The 23,144-nt window shown below is 40.3% G+C and overlaps 1 protein-coding gene across 11 annotated transcripts in view; it reads right to left on the bottom strand.

Annotated features, from left to right (window-relative positions):
- The window catches only part of chrm2a (cholinergic receptor, muscarinic 2a), a 93,942-nt gene that overhangs the window by 5,787 nt on the left and 65,011 nt on the right, over positions 1–23,144 (bottom strand). For 3 of the 11 annotated variants that reach the window (XM_067391361.1, XM_067391360.1, XM_067391362.1), the window contains one exon: positions 2,305–3,377. The exons of 4 other annotated variants lie outside the window; for them this stretch is intronic. The gene's annotated coding sequence lies outside the window, so the exon portion shown is untranslated. Of the gene's footprint in view, positions 1–2,304; positions 3,378–15,550; positions 15,600–23,144 lie in introns of those variants that run through there. 4 more of the 11 variants (XM_067391363.1, XM_067391365.1, XM_067391364.1 and 1 more) reach the window with 4 other exon arrangements.

Genomic DNA, 23,144 nt, shown 5'->3' with positions numbered 1-23,144 from the left:
GCTTTTGGAGTCCTAAAAGCTTGGACCTGCTTGACTAATCAGGTGTAATGGAATGCATTCGAGTCATTTAAACGTCCGTATATTCTGTTTTTCAGCGGCCGGCTGTTTGTTTTATAATGACAAACTGCCCTCATTTCCACTCAGAATTATTCCACCCGATACCGCACTCATATCCCACCGCTGCCTACTAATGGAGTTCTCTGATCTCTGGTCCAAATTTGAGCCGACTGAAGCCTTATGTTGAATGACAGAATGGAGGAGTTTGCCGTTATGAATAAGTTTTGTCAGTCTTTCGGACTTTAGTCATTGAGGAATTGGCTCAGTAGAGCTGAAAATTGCCTCTGCCCTATGGGATGCACCGAGGACTGATCTCCAACTTTTACCCCTTTTCTCTTTCCTCTTTTCTATGCATTGCTTACTGTTTTCCTCTTCTATTCAGAGAGAAGGTTGTGTCTGCAGTGCAGCCGCTGTGATATATCAGTTTCTGACCACACTGATGCATATATTTACATAAACACTCAAAGCCCAGCGGCTGTCCTGACCTGTATAATAGATCAGCTCTGGTGTTTGTCTGGATTAAAGCTCTCTGGACTGGAGCCACAAAGAGCTCTTAACAAAAACAATCAGCTGATCATATTGCTCAAACCAGCATGAGCCCAAGCTAATCATAAATTTACTTCTTCTTTTTTTAAAATTAGCATTCAACAAAAGTTCAGTCAGAGCATGCTTATCCATTCATCCAACGTTCTGTTGTTCCATCCATCCATCCATCCATCCATCCATCCATCCATCCATCCATCCATCCATCCATCCATCCATCCATCCATCCATCCACCATACTGTTGTTCAATCCATCCATCCATCCATCCATCCATCCATCCATCCATCCATCCATCCATCCATCCACCATACTGTTGTTCAATCCATCCATCCACCGTTCTGTTGCTCCATCCATCCACCGTTCTGTTGCTCCATCCATCCATCATCCATCCATCCATCCACCGACCGTTCTATTGTTCAATCCATCCATGTATCCATCCATTTTAGCAGTCATGCATAGCTATTTATACATAATATTATATACATAATAATATTAATATTATTTAAATGTTTTGTCTTAATCATAAACACACTGGTTTGTAGGTCAAACTGCACTTTATTCTAGTTATTTACCAAATAATGAAGTAATAACTCTCAGGAAATAGCTTACTTCAACTTTGCAAATTAAGGTGGTTATAAATAGCTGCTTATCTCACGTCTTTGGTATCCCTTCCATTTTTAACCATTTCTAATGTATTTTAAATAGTAGATTCATACATTTTCTGAAGATTATTATAACGTTTGGTTGCCTGCTAAAGTGGTTGTTGGTGCTTTTTGGGTGGTTGCTGGGTGGTTTCTTACTGTCCAAGTCAAAAGATCTCTGATATTATCTAGAAATGACTTTCATTGAATGTTTATGGGATTTTTTTTGTCTGTATTATCAGGGAAAAGCATTAGTCCATTTACAGAAAACATGTTTATCTGCATCTCAGTTCAGGATGAATGAAAAAAGGAGCTTGTTAATTACTGTTCATATAACCTTTGCTTCCTTAAATCTGGTTTTGTCTCTGACTCAGACTGGACCCCCTGTGGCCTCAGTCTGCATTATGTTGTTATGGTCAGTGTAATCGTACCATTAGAGTCCAGAAATCTACAGTGATGTTGACTGACACACGGCACTGAGTACAGGACCAGTGTCTGTATCGACTGCAACGGTCCTGCAGCAGTCTCTGATTAGATAGTGGCATGAGATTTCGGTCTAAATGGATGAATGGTTCCTCAATGCGATTTTAATGATGTATTTCTTCTGGTGCAGAGATTGTCTTTCCTGTGCAGCTGACGGCGGTGTAAACAGGGGGAGACAATGTTTTCGGGTCTTTTTGGGTGTGTGGGTGTGTCATTTTATTGATCAGGAAACTTAATAATGTCTTCTTATGATGTTTCACAAAAAGGAAGAAATGCAAAAATGTGTTTGTTTTTTTGTTACTTTAATATATGTAGAGAGAGCTATAAAACTAACGTGGATATCAGCTCAGATCTTTTTCAGCACAGTTTGAGACATTGTTGAGATCTTTTCTGAAACATCTGGAGAAAAAAGAATCCATTTGCTCTCTGCGTAATGTAGTTACTGTCTAAGAGAAACAATTTAGATATTAATGAGATCTTTAATGTGATTTTTCTTTCCTTTAGGTCTGTGAGAGGATGTTTCCACCCTGTTATGGATATCTGACATAGATGGACACGGTTATATCCAAGTGAACTCACAGCAGGTGTGTGTGTACGTGTGTGTACAGACAGGCTGAAAGCTTAATGACAAACTGAGGAGAGGCTCTTCGAACTCAAACCTACAAAAAAAAAAAGATTCCACACAAGCTTGTTGGAAACTGTAATATTAAGTAAATATTCAAGTGTTTATAGTCAGCAGTGAGTGTTTGTGCCCTAAAACGGATGCTTGATTGTGTGTGACAGGCCACAGTAGTGTTTTCGACGTCTTCCATCTGCTGCTGTCACTCTGGACTTTTAGTGTATGACAGTGCGCTGACAAACACACTTAACGTCTCTGAATCATCCAGGAGTGGGCTGCTCTCAAACGTTTCATTCTGACATGCCGTAACTCTAACCTGAAGCCATCGAGTTTGACCTGAGAGCATCATTCCTGCTGTGCAAAAAAACTCAGGTTGTGGTGTTCACATATATTCTTTAATGCAACGATACTGAATAGATTCTGCATACTTCATCATCAGTAATAATCATACAGCAGTAATGCTAAGAAAAAGAGAAAAATCCCTCACTATCCCTTCACTGTCTTGAAAACTTAGATACTTAAAGCACTCTCAGATAATGAAAGCAATTTTTGTTTATTGCTTGTAATGTGTTTCTTTGTTCCCCTTTATTACTTTATAGTTGCCATGAACCAAAGCAGCCAGCTACAAGGTGAATAATTACTAAATTCTTAACAAAAGTACACAAGTAGTTTAATAAAAATGCACAAACAAATTTGATATTCAAAGTCAATAAACTTATTAATTAAAAATAATTGGAATCAGACTGTGAGTTGCCTAAAGATTCTCACCCCTAAAATGCATATCTGTAGAGTGTGTTTTGCTTCATACGCTGTGTGTGCATGTATGTCTGTGTGTGCATGTATGTCTGTGTGTGTGTGTGTGTGTGTGTTACGGTCTCTTGGACAGGTTAACTCAGCCCTGGGTTGTGGCGTGGGGTCTCAGCTGTGAGTGTTGGCAGATGGAGATGGTGCTCAGCAGGGGTCTGTGGACGCTGGAACAACCCATTACGGACACATGGAAACATCTGGCGGTCTGGATATCGGCTCAGGACATCTGATGCAATATTAACACACATGCACATATGTTTTTTGTTAATGCTTCTTTCATTAGATGAAATTCTTTTAACCGTTAGTCAGACGTGATTTTAAGTTGTGCATTCTTGTTTGCTATAGAGCGCATTAACGGCAATCAAATTAAAAATGATGGTGAAATATCAAACTATTCATTTAAACCTGAATTTTGAACCCAACTGCAGGTATTTATTGAAACACGCAGTGCAACAGGTGAGTATAGCAGAATTGACAGTTCAATGGCAGAATATACAGTACAATAATAATGCTATATTTTCACTAGGGAACGAGGAGTCCAAGGGACACACAGAGAATCAGACAAAGACATTGGAGAACAAGGAGATTGCTGGAGATGGACGAAGGAATATATGCTGGAGACTGGTATCACACAGAGACCTTGGCAGGTAAGTATCACATGTAACTGAGTTGTATTCAAAGGGTGGCCAGATGCTGACTGAGGGAAGGGTGATTGCAGCAGTGATGAGGGACAGGTGAGGCTGATGAGTACTCTGGGGATTGTGATGTGTGTGTGTGTGTGGAGGGAGAGCCTGGTGACTTCATCCACCCCCTCCATGGCCAGATCCAGGATGTCATCCTGATCCAGATCTTTCTTCAGGTCCTTAGCCTTCCCAGTCAACTAGGTATTCAAGATGACTCCTACACCGCCGGGAATCTAGGATCTCTCTGACTACGTACAGGGGCCCATCCTCCAGGAGCAGTGGCAGAGAAAGTTTGTCAACCAGACCAGGCTATGTGGAGAGAGATGCCTGGTTCTGGAGAGCCGTTAATTAGGGACTAGCAGTTGAGTGGTGTAGGCTTCAAGCCTGGATTTTTCACAGAGGGAGTGTTTCATTTGATGAGCGACTGGATGGAGAGTTGGATGAAATGTTCAAGTCCCATTGAAACATCATAAGTGGAGAGATGCAGCCGTAATGCTGGTTAGAGTCCTTGACAGTAGGTACTCAATGGTGCCGGCTCATTCCACTGGTCGTTAGCCAGACCAGGCTGTGTGGAGGGAGATTACTGAGGAGGATGGTGAGGCTTAAGGAGGGAGAAATGGATTTTGGAATAAATTCGGCAATGAGGTAAGAATTACAGTTGGCATGTGACTGGTTTTATCTGTTTTGTGATGGTGAAGGGACGAGTAATCGATGCAGGGCCTCAAGTCTCCATCATTTTTTGTGAGGAAGAAAAAGCTCAAAGCAGCAGGTGTTATGTATGGATGGATGTAGACTTGCTGAAGAGCCTCCATGTCATTTTACTTGGGTAGGGAAAGTTGATAGATCTTTCTGCAGGGCACTGGCTCACCAGGTAAGAGGTCAATTGCACAATCCCATGGTCTATGTGGTGGCAATTGTGAGGCTCATTGGGGCAGATGTCGTCCTGTAAGTGGCCATAACATGATGGGATTTCCAAAGACGTTGTGCTCCTGGGACTCTCAATGGTAGTGTAGTTAACAGCTAGTGAAAATGGTTTCTTGATGGGAACAGATGATGCAGGAAGAGGTTGAGTTGGAAAACAGCCAGGGAAACATTGTGAGCCCCACTTCAGGACGCCTCCAGTGGACCAGGAGATAACAGGAGAGTGATGGATGAGCCGTGTGCCCCAGAATCACATGAGCTGTGGAATTCTCCAGAACCAGGTAATTAAATGAAGAGGAAATGACATTAATGCTAGTTGCATAACTCACCAGTGGACATGGAGGTTGAATGCATCACACCACAGTACAGGCACAGTCGCTGGGTCAGCTGTTGTTGGAGCTCTGCCAGAGATAGCCAGAATGCATCTATTTGCGTAGGTTCGCTGTCTGGTTCTAGAGAGTTGGTGATTGGGGACTAGCAGTTGAGTGGTGGAGGCAGCATTTGATGAGCGACTCAGTTGGAGAGTTGGATGAAACATGTCCCATTGAATCATGAGTGGAGAGATACAGCGGCAATGCCGGTTCGAGTCTTTGATGGTTGGTAGTCAGAAGCGGTGGCTCATTCCACCGTCGTCAGCTGGACCAGGCTTTGTGGAGGAAGAGGAGTAAGGTGATACTTCGAGAAGGAGACGTGGAATGTGGAATGAATGCGGTAGTGAGGTAGGAGTTGCAGTTGGTATGTGACTGGGTTTATTTGTTTTGTGATGGTGAAGGTACCAGTAATCGATGCAGGACCTCAAGACTCCATCATTTTTTGTGACGAAGAAAAAGCTCAAAGCAGCAGGTGATGTCAATGGACTGATGTAGCCTTGCTGAAAAGCCGTCATGTCATTTTACTTGGGTAGGGAAAATGGGTAGATCTTTTTGCAGGGCACTGGCTCATCAGGTAAGAGGTCAATTGCACAAGCCGGAGATTGGGGACTAGCAGTTGAGTAGCGGCGGCTGCAAGGCTGGATTTTCATAGAGGTAGTGTTTAATTTGATGAGCAACTCGGATGGAGAGTTGGATGAAACGTTCAATTGAAACATAAGTGGAGAGATGCAGCCACAATGCCGGTTCGAGGTCCTTGATGGTAGGTAGTAAGTAGCACCGGCTCATTCCACTGGTCATCAGCTGGACCAGGCTTTGTGGAGGAAGATAACAGAGGAGAATGGTGTAGCTTCAGGAAGGAGACATGGATTTTAGAATGAATGCGGTAGTGAGGTAGGAGTTGCGGTTGGAATGTGACTGGGTTTATCTGTTTTGTGATGGTGAAGGGACGAGTAATCGATGCAGGGCCTCAAGTCTCCATCATTTTTTGTGACGAAGAAAAAGCTTAATGCAGCAGGTGATGTCGATGGATGGATGTAGCCATGCTGAAAAGCTGTCATGTCATTTTACTTGGGTAGGGAAAGTGGGTAGACTTTTCTGTAGGGCACTGGCTCACCAGGTAAGAAGTCATTTGCAAAATCCCATGGTCTATATGGTGGTAATTTTGAGGCTCATTGGGGGCAGAAGACGTCCTGTAAGTGGCCATAACATGATGGGATTTACAAAGACATTGTGCTCCTGGGACTCTCAATGGGAGTTTAGTTAACAGCCAGAGAAAGTGGTTTCTTGATGAGCACAGATGATGCAGGAAGAGGTTGAGTTGGAAAACAGCCAGGGAAACATTGTGAGCCCCACTTGATGGATGCCTCCAGTGGACCAGGAGATAACAGGAGAGTGATGGATGAGCCAAGTGTGCCCCAGAATCACATGAGCTGTGGAATTCTCCAGAACCAGGTAATTAAATGGAGAGGAAATGACATTAGTGCTGATTGCATAACTCACCAGTGGACATGGAGGTCGAATGCACCACACCACAGTACAGGCACAGTCGCTGGGTCAGCTGTCGTTGGAGCACTGCCAGATATAGCCAGAATGCGTCTATTTGCATAGGTTCCCTGCCTGGTTCTGGAGAGCTGGTGATTGGGGACTAGCAGTTGAGTGGTGGAGGCAGCATTTGATGAGCGACTTTTCGCAGGGCACCGGCTCATCAAGTAAGAGGTCAATTGCACAAGCTGGTCATTGGGGACTAGCAGTTGACTGGCGGAGTCTGCAAGGCTGGATTTTCATAGAGGGAGTGTTTCATTTGATGAGCGACTCGGATGGAGAGTTGGATGAAACGTTCAGTTGAATTATCATAAGTGGAGAGATGCAGCCACAATGCTGGTTCGAGGTCCTTGACGGTAGGTAGTCAGTAGCAGCGGATCATTCCACCGGTTGTCAGCTGGACCAAGCTATGTGGAGAAAGATGACAGAGGAGGATGGTGAGGCTTAAGGAGGGGGACATGAAATGTGACATTAGGGCTGGTTGCATAACTCACCAGTGGAGGTTGAATGCACCACACCGCAGTACAGGCACAGTTGCTGGGTTAGCTGTCGTTGGGGCTCTGCCAGAGATAGCCAGAATGCTTCTATTTGCATAGGTTCCCTGCCTGGTTCTGGAGAGCTGGTGATCGGGGACTAGCAGTTGACTGGTGGAGGCAGCATTTGATGAATGACTCGGATGGAGAGTTGGATGAAACCTTCAAGTCCCATTGAATGATGCAGCGGCAATGCCGGTTCGAGTCTTTGATGGTTGGTAGTGAGAAGCTACGGCTCATTCCACCGTCATCAGCTAGACCAGGCTTTGTGGAGGAAGGTATGCTTTACGAAGGAGACATGGAACGTGGAATGAATGTGGTAGTGAGGTAGGAGTTGCAGTTGGTATGTGGCTGGGTTTATCTGTTTTGTGATGGTGAAGGTCCCAGTAATCGACCTCAAGCCTCCATTTTTTGTGATGAAGAAAAAGCTCAAAGCAGCAGGTGATGTCAATGGACGGATGTAGCCTTGCTGAAAAGCCATCATGTCATTTTACTTGGGTAGGGAATATGGGTAGATCTTTTCGCAGGGCACTGGCTCATTAGGTAAGAGGTCAATTACACAATCCAATGGTCTGTGTGGTGGAAATTGTGAGACACGTTGGGGATAGAAGACGTCCTGAAAGTGATCATAACACAAAGGGATTTCTACAGGTGTCGTGCTTTTGGGACTCTCGATGGTAGTGGAGTTAACAGCCAAAGGAAGTGGTTTTCTTGATGGAACAAATGACGTAGGAAAAGGTAAAGTTAGGAGAAACACTGTGAGCCCCACTTCGGGATATCTCTGGTGGATCAGGAGATAATGGGAGAGTGATATAAGAGCCAAGGGCACCCCAGAATCAGATCAGAGGTGAAATTCTCCAAAACCAGGTAGTTAAATGGAGAGGAACTGACATTAGGACTGGTTACATAACTCACAAGTGGACGTAGAGTTTGAATGCACCACACCACAGTACAGTACAGGAACTGTTGTGCGTCAGCTGTCGTTGACGCCCTGCCGGAGATAGTTGGAATGCAGCTGTTTGCATGGATTCACTGCCTGGTCCTAGAGAGCCAGTGATTGGGGACTGGTGGTTGGCTGGTGGAGGCAACTCTCAGATGGAGAATTGAATGAAACATTCAAATCCCTTTGAATCATCATCATAAGTAGAGAGATGCAGCTGCAATGCTGGTTGGAGTCCTTGACGGCAGGTTGTCAGTAGCTCTGGCTCATTCCACCCACTTGTGGCTGATATAGCATGAAACTTCAAAGCGTAGTCAGTAATAGAATTTTTGCCTTGTCATATATTATAAAGTTGTTCACTTATGGAGGAGCCCTCTTATGGATGCCCGAAGACTTCTCGGAAATGGGAAATTAAGTTCTCGATGGACTGGATGGCTGGAGTGGCTTGATGCCAAATTGTCTGTGCCCATTGCAGTGCTCTCTCGGTAAGTAGAGATAGGACAAAGGAGATCTTAGCACGTTCAGTGGGGATGCAATGTGGCTGCATCTGAAGGGTGAGAGATCACTGGAGAAGAAAGCAACTGCAGTCCTCCACTGAGCCAGAGTTAGGTGGTGGATTGGCCATGGGACTGGTGGCGTAGATTGGTGGTGAAGGAGAGCTGGTGGGAGTTACAGAAGTGTCAGGTGAGATGGAAGTGGATCCAAGTATAGTGAGCACACAGCAGAGGGTATCAACCAATTCTTTGAAGGGGCCCAGTGGTGGGATTCCTGCTGAGTTCATGGTGGTATGGTCTGGCTTTCTGTGAGGATGATCCAGACTCAGTGAGATAGCGGTGAACTTAAGTGATTGAGTAAAAACAGTAATATTGTGAAATATTACTACAATTTAAAATAACTTTTTGACTTCAAATAAAAGTGCTTCACAGGAGTGGACGTTCTCTGCAAGCTTTTTTGGTGTGATTTGCTTGCCGTGACTCTCTGATTGGTGGAGTTTTCTTAATAGCATCATGGGTAATGTAGTTTTTCACCACAAATTTAGCTGTTAAACAGGTTTATGTTGAAATAATTATGCGAACTGATGGCTTTGTCAAAAGTATATACCATTGATTAACAGCCTTGTATCTCACAGTAGGTCTGTTGTTAAGTTGTAGTTAAAAATCAATTCCCCTGTGGAGACAAGAATAGAGTTTTTACTTCCGGATCTTGACTGTTGCACTATATTTATTCGTGCCCTGTGGTACACTTAAAATGTATTTTGAGCCAATGTAGTTTTTCATAATAATTTTCTAACTTTTCTATGTGGTTGCGGACTTTGATAGGTCATTTGATGAGGCCAGGTGCCTTTTTCCCAGCAGCTTCCTGGATAACGGCTTCATCCTTTTTATAAACATGCATTTCAATGTGAAGAAGGTGAGTAACACATTTGATCTTGTAGATCTAGCCTGTTGTCATAATCTCAGCATTACAATGTATATAAAAACACAGTACATCAAGAGAGTGTGGGGTGTTACAGTGGATGTGTGTGTTTGTCTCGAGGGGTAATGCTGTAGTTTGAGCCATTACAGCCTGACAGCATGCTGGTTAGCAGTGGGTTTCGCTTCTGCTGCAGCCTGGCTCCACATAATGCATTGCAATGAGGTCCACACACCCGAGCATGTGTGTGTGTGTTTGTGTCCACAGGGTCTAATCGTCTCTGCAACTGCCCACGACCTGTGATAGAGAGTCCAATCTGAAATGGGAATCTGCATAAATAGCCCTTTTTTTCTTGTTCTACTCGATTAATATATATTACACCCACCACCTATAACTTTACCAACTCATTAGATACTTCTATTAACACATCGACAACCTTAATTAACACTGCCATTACTGTAACTAGTGTATGAGCAGTTTGTTAGGCCAGAAACGTACTCTTTGCAAGTACACGAAAGCAGAAGCGGCCCGTGTTACTGTGGCTTTAAGAAACCTCAGTCCTTAAGGGGGCGATAGCAAGATATAACTTCGACATTTCATCTGCAGCATCCGTTCATATTGTCAGTACTTTTTGAGAATTGTTTGCTTTCTCTTAGAACAAAACCAACCAATATGTAAATCTCTTAATAGAACAAAACTGACCAATATTTAAAGCTCCTAATAGAACAAAAACGACCAATATTTAAATCTCTTAAGCAAACAAAATCATCCGATATTTAAATCTCTTAATAGAACAAAACCGGCCAATATTTAAATCTTTAAATGGCTAAATGTGGAGGGTCACTTGTTTTATTGTTTTATATCATCATATGGCCCTAAAACTTGGTCTATGGTAAATCACTAAGTCATTATAGACATAACAGTATGTCTGTAACAGTATGTATGTCTTTCTGCTTTGAAACTATGTGTATTGTGAAAAGCACTTCCCAAATACATTTGACTATAAAGATGTTGGCGCTTTAATTGTAGCTTGAAGTATAACGTATGTCGTGGATGTTGCTGTATATCCTGCTGTCAGCCACCGATGATGAATATTCTGCGTCTGTGTTTGAGAAGGTCAGAGGTGTGGTGTTGCGTGCCGACTTCACACACATCGAAAATACAAATCTGTGTGTTTGAGATGCACCACAGACCGTTACTGTCTAGACGGCATATATACACGAACACCAACATCGGGCGGCATGAGTCAGATGTTTAAAGAGAGGAGAAAATGTTTTTTTCTAGATTAAATGTCTCGATTTCTTAAACAGAGAAGACATGCGTGAGATTATGAGGGTGTTTTTCTTATGCACCAGAGAAGCAGGATGCTTAAGTACAAATCTCTGTCCTGGAGAATAAATTGAGATGTTAAAGAGAACTCATTTGTGATTGTTCCTTTCCTGAGGGTGTTTTCATACTGTGTTTCATTCTTCCCTAAAAACAGACGGTTGCACAAAAGCACCAGTTATGCTGCACAGCATCAGGTCACAGGAAGGAGTTTCTTCTAACGATGCCCTTGAAAAAGAGCTGCATGGAGCCGAGTGTAAGTGTGTGTTTGTGCATGGATTCGTCTAGTCATTGTTGCTGAGTTGTGTTTTCCATGTCCCGTCTCCCTCCCATCCTTGGCGAGTGGTGACGTACGGCCTGTGTGCCGCTGTAGGATGGACGACCGTGGTACTCATTAAGATCGGGAGCGATAGAGAAAATGGGAAAAGAGAAAGAGCAGAGAGGAGATAAAGCGTTTGCTTTTTGGAGTTGTTCTTCTTCGTTATTTTCACTGACCTCTTATTCTTTTTCTCTGTGTTTCTCCGTTTCTCTCATCTTACAGCGTAAATATGTGATGCATCACTTTAGAGCTGAATGTATCCAGTGCCAAATGAGATTTCAGAGGACACTGGAAAGGTAAAAAAACTCTTGCCATTGGCAGATGTTTAATAATATTAGCTGACACTTTTTATTAAAAGCAACTTCATTGTCTTTACACGTCAAAAAATAATTTTCTTACTTGGTATTTCCAGAACAAATGTCTACACTTTCTTAAATCAAGACATAAAATGACATATAGTTAAGCAAGTTTATATTTAGAACAAGAAGAAAAAAATCTACCTTTGGGGTCAAGAAAAACAACAAGTTTTGTTTTTCTGACCCCACTGGCAGATATTTGTTCTTGTTTTAAGCATAAAGTCACTAAATTTTGCTTCTCAAGTAATGTATCTTGATTTAAGAGATTGTTTAGATTTTTTACTGAAATACTAGACAAAAATGTTGAGTTAGAAAAACATTTTTTATTGTCACTTTAAGGCCAGCATGAAATGAAAATCTTCCTTTTCCTTTTCTAAAATCATTATTGATCTTATTGTGAATGATTCATCCATATGTTTAATTTAAAAACATTTTAACCTCGTATTTATTTAAGTTATAGCCATTGACTTCTCTCTGGTGATGTTTTCTGTTCTTCTCCAATCATTTATTCCAATTAACCCCCACCCCTTTCTTATAGTCGATTGCAAGCTTGCATTCAGAGTCAAAAACCAATACATATAAAGGCTGTTTCATTTTTTTGCATCATAATAAAGAAGAAAAGATCTGCCACTACTTCAGTTTCATTGTTTTTTTTAATCATTTTTTGATATGCTTTTTTGTGGCATTTTATCTTTACACACACACAGAATTTGGTGGCACAAAGCTGCCTTAAAGGAACATTCCAGGTTAAGCTCAGTCAACAGCATTAGGTTGATTACCACAAAAATTAATTTCCATTTGTCCCTCGTTAGCAGAAATCTGTGTTACAGTGAGGCACTTACAATAAGCGAATAAGGCCTGTAAATACGACTGTAAAAATGATGATCCAAACACTTTACAGTTCAAAGAATTAACAGAAGTATTAATGTAAGTACTTTTATAAATATTTATAAACTTTTATAAGCTTCATGTTTCTGCTTTTAAATCCTCCACAAAATTGCATTCACTGTATATGGTGCATTTTTACTTCTTTTTTTTTTTTTAAGGAAACGAGGGACGAGTCAACATTATACGGAGCCCCGCACGTCACCTATAGGAGAAAAAAAAACAATCCGTGCCGATGGTTTTACAATCCGTCCCCTCAGTTTATAAACTGTACCCACGAATTCTTAAACTGTTCCCTCGGTTTAACAAATCGTGCCCACGGATTAATAAACCGTACCCACGAATTTTCAATCCGTGTGCTCAGATTTCGCAAACCGTACCCTCGGTTTTTCATAATTCACAATCCGTTCCCACGGTTTTGTAAAAACTGCCGGATTTGTTGCCCCGCCTCCAATCTTTGCCGGTAGATTCAACCAGGCCACCTATTTAGGTGCGGGATGCATGCTATCCTAAATAAGTAAACTTTATTTTACCAAATTCATTTGAGAATTTCCATTATTTTTATCTTTTAAAGTCTATTTTGGGTAAAAAGCTTAGTATAATAAAAAGGTTTTTTTAAATAAAGCATTCATTAATTATTTTATGATAAACATTCTGTCTAAAGTGCACTCATTTATATACATAAATAATAAAAATAATGAATGAATAAAAATAATTGATAAAAAAATACATTTAAATAATAAATACAATAAATAATAATAATAGTTGTTGTTGTTTTTATTATTATTAGCCTATTGTTACATTTAGGCTACATGCATTTAGAAGAAAAGAGGAGCAAATTTAAGAAATTAAAAGTCAGTCACAATGGCAGGTTTATTGGGCAATAATAATAAAGTGCTAAGATTATAATAAATAAACACAAGATTTTGACGCACATTCTTATTATTCCGCTACCCGTTGATAGAGAGTCACTGCAGTTAATATAATTTGATGAAAAATACACAATAAAACAATAAGATTCATTAACACGTACCTGGCCCATGTGGAAAAAATACTATAGTAATTTTTTAGTAAATATTATAGTGTTTTTGAACCATATATAGTAGCCTACCTGAATTAATTTATTGTGGTAATTCTATTGTTGTGATAATATAACAACTAGCCTATAGTAATATAAACAAATTACTTTACCCAATATTGCACTAAGTTTTCTACAATATACACTACAGTTTACTGTACTAAAGTATATGTTCTTCTAAAATGAATCCGTGAGTACAGTTTTTGCAAAACCGTGGGAACGGATTGCGAAAGCGTGCGCACGGATTATGAATTTGTGGGAACGGATTTAAAAACCGAGGGTACGGTTTGCGAAATCTGAGCGCACGGATTGAAAATTCGTGGATACGGTTTATTAATCCGTGGGCACGATTTGTTAAACCGAGGGAACAGTTTAAGAATCCGTGAGCACGGTTTATAAACTGAGGGGACGGATTGTAAAACCGTCGGCACGGATTGTTTTTTTTTTTCTCCTATAGGTGACGTGCGGGGCTCCGTAACATTAAAGTGTTAGCTCACCCAAAATTTCATTTTTAGGTGAACTAACCCTTTAAAGGGAACCTATAATGTCCATTTCACAAAATGTAATATAAGTCTCTGGTGTCCACAGAATGTGTCTGAAGTTTCAACTCAAAATATCCCACAGATCATTTATTACAGCTTGTCAAATTTGCCCCATTTATGTGTAAGCAAAAACACACCGTTTTTGTCTGTGTCCCTTTAAATGCAAATGAGCTGCTACTCCCGGCCCCCTTTCCAGAAGAGGGCGGAGCTTTAACAACTCACGCTTCGGTTGCACAACAACAACAAAGAGGGAGAATGTCACGTAGCCAAAATGACGATAACAACTGGATGTTTCTGAATTTATGTGATAAATTTATGTAGTTGCTGTGGAGTTGATTCAACTCATCCACTAGCATGTGCCGTCATGTTTTATCTTTTGTGCAAATCCAGTCCAATTTTTCCAGTGTTGAATTGCCCCTCGTTTGTGAAGCAGCCGCCGTAAAATGACGCATGGCAAAAACACTCTACTACAACAATTCTTCCTCTTCTCTAAAGCAGCCCAACATGGCCCCGCCCCCTTTGTTGCGTGTTCTCGGGGGAGGGGTTTATGTAAAAAAGGAAGAAGCTCCTTGTAGCCGTTTGTTGTAGTCCTTAAACAGAGATTTCTTTAAAAGACAGTATCTCCCTTTGCATTGAACTTTGAGCATCGTAACTTTGCAGATGTTGTTTATGCTCAAACAGCAACATTATGCACTAATCAAAGATAAAAAAGTGATATCATAATAACCACCCCTTTAATGTTAATCAACATTATGCCACAGATGCTGTTTATTGAGCTTTCCTTGTACTGAACCATGAATACTCGTTTAAATCAACAATGAAAAGATGCCTTTGCAGTATGACCTATTACAGGGAAAGTGGCCCTGGATCGACATCATTGTAGATGTTTTTACCACTTCCTCCGAACTGTAAGTGCACAGCAGCTCGTATCGCAACTCACAGATGCTTTTGTTTGGAGGAAGACTGCGATATCTAGCACAGAAAGTTGCCAATGTCCTCGGAAAACCTGTCTGAGGGTTTTGGGATCAGCCCGTCCTGATGACAGTTAATCCCTGGAATGGAGTTTTGAGCTGATCATTGTATGCATGACCTGCAGCAGTCATAACACGGCTCACTTGATCCACTATTAACCTGACACCTTATCCAGCTCATCTCGCCTGTCCTCCTCAAACACACTCATACAGGACACATCACATTTTGAGTGGCTTAACCTTTACCACCAGGCCCGTGTCTGACATAGTGGAGTGTAAATGGAAGCGGGCAGGTCAGTAATGAGTCAGCCGTAATAAATTAATAGCCTGCTTTTGCTCAGTAACCCTCTAATGTGCTCGTGTCTCTCTGTATTCCCGGCATACGAAAATCAGCCTTGAAAATCTTTTTGTTCATCAAATGCTGAACAGAAAACTTCTCAGCTATTCACAAACCGCACCTCAATTATACTCTCTCTCCTCCTCTCCCCTCATCAATTATGCATACTGTATATTAAATACCTCACATTTGCACATCCGCTCATTTGCATAATTTCCCAGCGTCCCAGTTGACAGAAGAGCCAGGGTGAGGGGGTGATGCCATTGAACTCTGTTGTTTCCTTCACCTCTGTCTTAGTAGTCTTAAAGGAATATGCCTGTGTACAGCATCTGTGCTGTAGACAATCGATTTGACGTGTCCCTTGATGCATTGGTTTTGATGCTTTTAAACCAACAAGGAAACACAATGACATAAACAATAGCAATAAACATTTGAAATACGGAACTATCACACGTATAATCCTGACACGTGTTAGCTGCTCTAAAACTGTAGCTTTCCATGCCACAAGTGATTCATCATTTATAGCAGTTAAACTACCATTTCAAAATGAAACTGTTTTACGTCCTTAATATAATGTATTTATGAGTGAAACAGGATTTTCAGTGAGAGAAAATGTATGCAATTTTATTAATCAGGAATTGTTTAGTCAATAATGTGCACTGAATCATTCACAATAACACCAGGATCATGTATTAAGAACGTTTATAGGATTGGTTTTCATTCCATATCGACTTAAACCCAGAATATACCTTTTATTTTGATGTTGTGTGTGCTTGTGAATTCTGTGGCTGTCGTTTCATGTCCTGAGAGAGGTTTGGTATTACATTACTGCGCATAAACTCTTGACATGAGGACAGTGTTGTGTGTGAATGACAGTATTGTGCTGCGGTGAGAGAGATTTATTGGCTAGATAAAGAGGACACAAGAGAGGCTGAGCTGACTGAAGTCTGTAATATGCTCAAGGGTGATTGGTTTTCATTTTCTCTCCTCCCAGCGAAAGCGTGGAGGAGTAATGGCTTTAAAATACTGCTGTATGTTTGAGCCAGTGAGGACTGTGCAGCCCGGAGCCTGTCTGGATCCCTCCGCCACCATCCATCTGAGATCTGAGGTACTGGGGAACACTTGGGGATGCTCAAACATGGAAAATATGACACATGTGCTAACCACCATCGATAGATCAAATACTGTGCAAAGCAGCAAGATCACAGCCAATTTGAACATATTTATCCAACACAAAATCTTAAGTGTTTGCTCATTGTTTATGCCAAATCATCATCTGGTGGAAAATAAAATGATTAAGAAAAATCCTATTTTCATCGAAGGAGTCATATCTCTTATCTAAACTCAGATTAACATGGTAGGGATCATATTTATCTCTTTTTTTTCTTTACCGTCACACCCGGTTGGGACTCTGTTTATCAGAGCCTTTAAAGGTGTTTGTTTTATATGAGCTACTGACAGTGATGATGCATTACAGAGCTAGCGTGCTGGTTTTCTAATGTGAGTATTAGCATGCAGTGATTTTAGCATCCCTGAGATGCGACTGAGGCAGAGTCAGAAAGCGAGCGCTTGTGTTGGAGAAGAGGACTGGCAGCTGTCCAGCAAATAAAGTCATTTCTCAAAGCTGCTGCCAAAATAAGCCCACTAATACATGCTCATTAGGAGCCGTGCAAATAAACCAGGACAACAAGACTCCAGGGCTTCTGGGAATCAGGTGGTGTTTAAAGTCAAAATTTACTGTCTTAATAGTCAATCAAGTCACCTTTGATTTATAGGGGTGTCACGGTACACAAACATGACAGTTTGGTACGTACCTCGGTATTGAAGTCACGATTCGGCGGAAGAAAACGAAACATAAATTGCTTCTTTTTTATTAAACAGTGGTTTACTGAACAAATTGTGTCTCTCTCTTTAAATAAATTCAATTATAATTAAAATTTTCTTGGATAAAAGAAAAAATCTCAGTTAACACTGTAAACTATATACAGGGATCCCTTTCTTGCACATTATTTTAATAAAGGTTACAGTTAACAAAACTATTATATTTAGTTGCTATTTATTTTCAGATATAATAATCAACACTCAAAAATATGTAAATTGCACATAAGGCAGGTTTTGAATTAACTAATAATTTTGTAATCATTTACACAGTTACCGTCATAACTTGTTTTCATGGCAAATTTATATTAAATAATTGTATATGAAATAATTAAGACATTACTAACAGGTAAAGTAATTATAATGAATATATAAGCTTATTTAGTACATATATTTAGTAAAATGATCCCTCTAGAGTTCATTTCTCTAGTAAACTAACATGCTGTGGGCACTAAATGACTTGCCTGAAGTAAATGTAATGCTGCGTGAGATATTATTCTCAAGATGTTTTATTGATGTCTTTTTGCGGTTGAAACACTGATTGAGAGATTACACGTAAACATATCTATGCATACATAGTGGCGGTTAGCAAACAGCATTGCATTACCATGTGTGCCCCCTTCTGGATTGGAGTGTGGATCGCCTGTGACTGACTGTATTCGTCGTCTGACTGTATGCACCGAACCGTGACGTCCATACCGTGACATGTATCGTTACACACCTACTTAATACAATACAGATTGTTTCAAAGCAGCTTTACAGTAATAAACAGGAAAGTAATGATCAATGATGCAAACAGACTTAAGTTCTGCTGTAAAGCAACTCTAAAAAGACAATGGACCCTTTTCACAGACTGATGACTCGTTTCAATGGTTATCAGCATCGTAAATCCAGCAAAGTTTTTTATATTTAATTTTTTTTTCTCACTTCTGACTACCATTACTACTTTTTGAAAGTTGTAAAAACACTATGTAGTTTTTCTTCTGCTATTTAAGCAAATTGGATCACAAAAAAATATATTTAATGTACTCTTTCATTCGTCGCTCAAGAAGTTTACCCAACTCTGGTTTACCCAACTATTACGATTTCCGCTTCTGAGAAACTCAGATATGTGAAAAGGGTCAATAGCGTTATTATTCAGCTGAAGGCAGTTCAGTGTTGATCAGTTTTCGTTCGGTAATTGTGTAAATTTCATCGATTATAGAATGAGTTCAAAGCAGTTCTGTAGAAACAGTGATGTCATCATCCAGCTCAGTTCAGTTCACATCCAATAGTGTCAGTGCAGTCAAGTCAATAATATTGCTGAATATTAAGTGTCCCCAACTAAGGAAGCCAGAGGCAGCAGTGGCAAGGAATCCAGAATGGTGACAGATCAGGCGACAGAATGGAGAGGAAAAAAAAAACCTTGGGAAAAACCAAGCTCAGTCAGGGGACTAGTTCTCCTCTGGCCAAACAAACGAACATGGTGTGATTATGATTCAGGCTGCATCACGAGTCAGACTGTGGATTGATATCATTCAGAATATTTCATCCAGTTCCTTCTGGAATATACAGTCCTAGTCTTGTTGTGCAAGATTCATGTTCATTGTCCGAAGGACAAAATATTTGGCCTCATAACCTTTCATCAAAGTATAATAACTTGCTTTGCCTCACAGCTATTAATACGTCACATTACACAAGTAAAAAGAGTTGCGAATGATGTTTCATAGCTACTGTTTGAGGCAGTGTTATTTAAGTATAATAAGATACTATAACAGTTTTCATTAATATTTAGATTTTGTAGTTTTAGTTTTAGTTGACTATAATAACCATGGTTTGAGGATGGTGTTTCTTGTGGTACTTACAGTATGTCGGGCAGGAAATCCAAACGTTCGCCTATCATTCATCAACCTCATTATGGCTTATCATTTGAAATATGGCTTATCATGTAAGTAGTAGCTTGCCTGCTCGGTCTAATGTTAACCTAGATAAATGTATGCTATTATTAGACACATATCTAAGTGTTTGTGCATGGAGGCTTCGGCTTGATCACTTGCATTTTTTACCTGATTACAGCAGAAACAGGTTAAAATACATACAGATAAGAGTAATGCCTCATTCAAAACTGTAAAGGGTCTTCTTTTATTTGTGTAAACTCAAAATAACAACAAAAAGTTGTGCCTTTGTAAAATAAAGAAAATAAACAGGATGCGCTTAAAGTTTAAAGTTGCTTTAAAGTTGCACTTCAGCCACTCCTAACCAAAGCCTGCAAAGAGAAACATTTACAAGTGGGTTTTAAAATACATGAAGACTCATTCACTGACTAATGGCGAACTACAATAGATGGTCTAAATGGACGGATTTCTGTATGGTTGGTGAGTGGCCACCACATTCCAACAAGATTGCGACATCAGCAGGGAGCTAACGGGTGATTTGTGCTGGAATATTGGGATGTGAGATGGAAGATCCCTTTAGGGTCTCTGATGGTGTCAAAATGACTTATGCAAGATATGTGGAGTTTATAACTGACCATTTTCTGCTATGGTAGAAAAGGAAGGATTTCTTGTGAAATAAAAAGATTTTCATTAAGGACAATACACTATCCCATGCTGCAAAAAAACAAAAAAACACCACAGCAATAAAACTGTTTGAAAATGTATTTCTAAATAAACTGTAAATGTTTTTCTTTGTGGGCTTTGGTTAGGAGTGGCTGAAGTGCAACTTTATGCACAACTGCCAGCCTGCATGGAGGGCTTCTTGAGACTCCAGAGACACCAGCAGCTTCAAATACCTGTTCACTGCTCAACACTGGATTTTTTATATCTGTCCTTTTTATACAATCAATTTTTTTTTGACAGATACTTTCATTAATAAGCCTTTATCTGACCAAGTTATCTTGTGCTGTAAATTATTCACAAATCTTGTGATAGTTCGATAATCTCCAGTTTTCACACAATACTAGTTGTTTTCATGCCTTTTGCACAACATTGCACCATTTCATGCTTTTCATCTTCAGTAAGATCTTTCTTCCTCACCATATTGCATGAGAACTGTTACTTGCTTAATAATGTGGAACAACCTCTTTAAGTAGGGTTTCAATTTACCTAAGTAGACCTGGCAAACTACTGTCTGAGACTGATATGGAAAATAAAACAAACAAAAACACTTTCTTTGAAACGTGCATATAAGCGTGTCCACTGCTTTCTACTTTCTGCAGCCCAAAACACAGAAAACATTATCAATAAATTATTAAAATATTTAGACTCCTTGCTGTTTTTTTTACAACACATTCATAATCATTAATTTTGCCGGTGCGCTGTTTCAAGCTTTATGTGTGCGCCTGAGTGCTGATTAGGGTTTGTATTATAAATATATATAGGCAGTGTGTAAATTTTAGCGGCATCTAGCAGTTGGTTGCGAATTGCAATATAGAGAAGCTATGGTGTCCAACACAGGACAAAGATGTCATAGTCTGAGACAGAAGAGAGTAGCCAGTCAAGCAAACATGCTCTGTAGAGCAGTTTGTCCATTTAGGGTTACTGTAGAAGCATGCCGGTGCAAAATGGCGACTTAACATGTAAGGGGACCCGTGGTGTATGTAGATAGAAATGGCTCATTCTAAGGTAATAAAAACAGAAAGGTTCATCATGTAAGGTCTTTATACACCACTGAAAACATAGTTATGTATATTATATTGCATTTCTGTCAATAGATCCTCCTAAAATAAACAGTTTAAAACAAGTCCTGGCCGGAAAGTGTTTTAGTCAGTGCGGCTGGAGTATAGCACAGTCTTGATTTGCAAAATCAAATTCTCTGATTAAAGCGGCAGTGAATAAGCAGTCAGGCAGCACGCTTCATAAAAGCTCAAAACCTCGGCGAGGCTGATAGCGTGAGTGGGGTTTCATTTGAGCAGAGTAATGAGCTATTAATGGTGCTTTAAGGGCTTTCTCGTGGTGTTTGCTTTACGGCATTTGATTTGTTTGTTTGTGTGGCACCCGACCGCCTGCAGAGCTGAGACCTGTCTGTCACACTACATACTACATCTATCCGAAGTGTGTACTAAAGGAGTGGGGATGACTAGTGCAAAGAAATTGCAGTTAATATTGAGATTTTAATTATATGTCTAGAAATGGAATGTCAAGTTGAGTGCAGTGCATTGTAGATTACGGTTGGACATTTTGGCAAATCCTGGGTATTACGCCGATACTGTGCACCAGTCTTATTTTAGTATCATTGAGATACTATTACAGTTGTTCTGTTAGTTTTAGTTAACTACAGTAGTGTACAGTATGCATACTGCACCAAGTGTTGTATGCCATTCGGAACACAGCCCGTGTTATATACATATGAAGTGCACTCGGCGAGGGACTGAGTGTGAATGATTTGTATAAAGCTGTTAATGTAAATTGCGTATAGCGGGACCCTCAGGAGGCGTGCGCTCACTCTGACAGCAGGAACGCTGGCCAAGCGAGACAGGAAATCTCTTATGGGAGGGAAAATGATATTAGCCTTCGCTGCTGTGTGCTGCTGTGATTATCATATATATTAGTGCATGGTGGGTTATGGCTGTGGGCTGGAACAGAGGCTGCTTTAATGTGCAAGCGTCATGCACACTGGGGCAGATATTACAACACCAGAACTGCAGGAACAGACCTCACTCACCAGAGGTGGAGACCTACACGGCCATTAGTTAGTGAGCTGCCTATGTAGAGAGCATTTTATGCCGCAGTCCAGACGTAATTAGGATACTAACTTTTGGTCAGCATTGCATGTGCCCTTCATAGAGCGAGAATGCACTGCAATAAGCTCAGTGCAAATATTGATTATAATCATACATTAATTCAATAACAAAAACATAAAAATAGTTAGATCTAATTTTAAAAAAGCATCCATTACATAGTGTGTTCTGGCAGTATGCTGCACATTTGGCAATTGCAGGAGACCATCTGGCTATTCCATGCAGAAAGTGCACGTACACACTACATACTGCAAATATGGTATGGTAGTTTGCCAGTCTGAACATACTCAAAGTGTTTGTGTATATACTAGCCTTCTGCTTACTGCATTGTTCAGTATGTACTGTATACTGCCATATATTTTTTTAATAGTTTGTGAAACATTATGCTATATAATATGATAAATGTTTCAAACTGTAGCATGCTGTGTTGTTGTCACATGACCTTACTAAATTGCATGTTTCTGTTGTGTTGAAAATATGATTATTCCGTTTGTGTTGGGGTCATATTGAGCCACACTGGTGTCTATGCAGTATGCCAAAAAATCAACACTCAATCACATGTCTTTGATGTTTTTGTACTTAGTTGTTCTTAGACTAGTAACTGAGATTTGTTCCCCGATCTTTTGATCTAATGGACAAAATAAGCTCACACAATTTACATATGAATGCGGCCAGGACAACGGAAGAACATACGGAGAGCAGTAGCTTCTCTTGACAGCCACAAGATCATCCGAACGCAGTAAGTGCACGTTAGAAATCAGGAATGGTGAGAGAACATTGTGCTTGGTTTTTCATCTTCAAACCCAATTTGGGTCTTCGGCCTACACAGTTTAAATCCTGCCTGGCTAGTACGCTTCCCATAACGTTTATGTGTTTGGTCAGTGGTCGGAGAGTAGATGGTCTTTAGTGGCTGTTTGAACACATTGAATCACATGAGCGTCTACACTACAAAAGCAGTCCGAATGTGTTTTCGACTACCTCTGGAAGGGGTCAAAAGTGGACAAGCTCAAAACATTTTACACCCCGTTTACACTTGTATTTAGCGTTGTCCACTTGTGATCCGATCGACCAAAATGCATCTTAATACCAGGTGGAAACAGGGCAAGATTTTAATTTAAAAGATACTTTGAGACTTAAATTTTATAAGTTCTCATGTATTCATATTTTAGTTTTTGAACTTT

Source organism: Chanodichthys erythropterus, chromosome 8, assembly GCF_024489055.1.
Source record: "Chanodichthys erythropterus isolate Z2021 chromosome 8, ASM2448905v1, whole genome shotgun sequence".
Lineage (NCBI taxonomy): Eukaryota > Metazoa > Chordata > Actinopteri > Cypriniformes > Xenocyprididae > Chanodichthys > Chanodichthys erythropterus.
The sequence above is the reverse complement of the archived record's forward strand: the minus strand, read 5'-3'. Positions and strand labels throughout refer to the sequence as shown.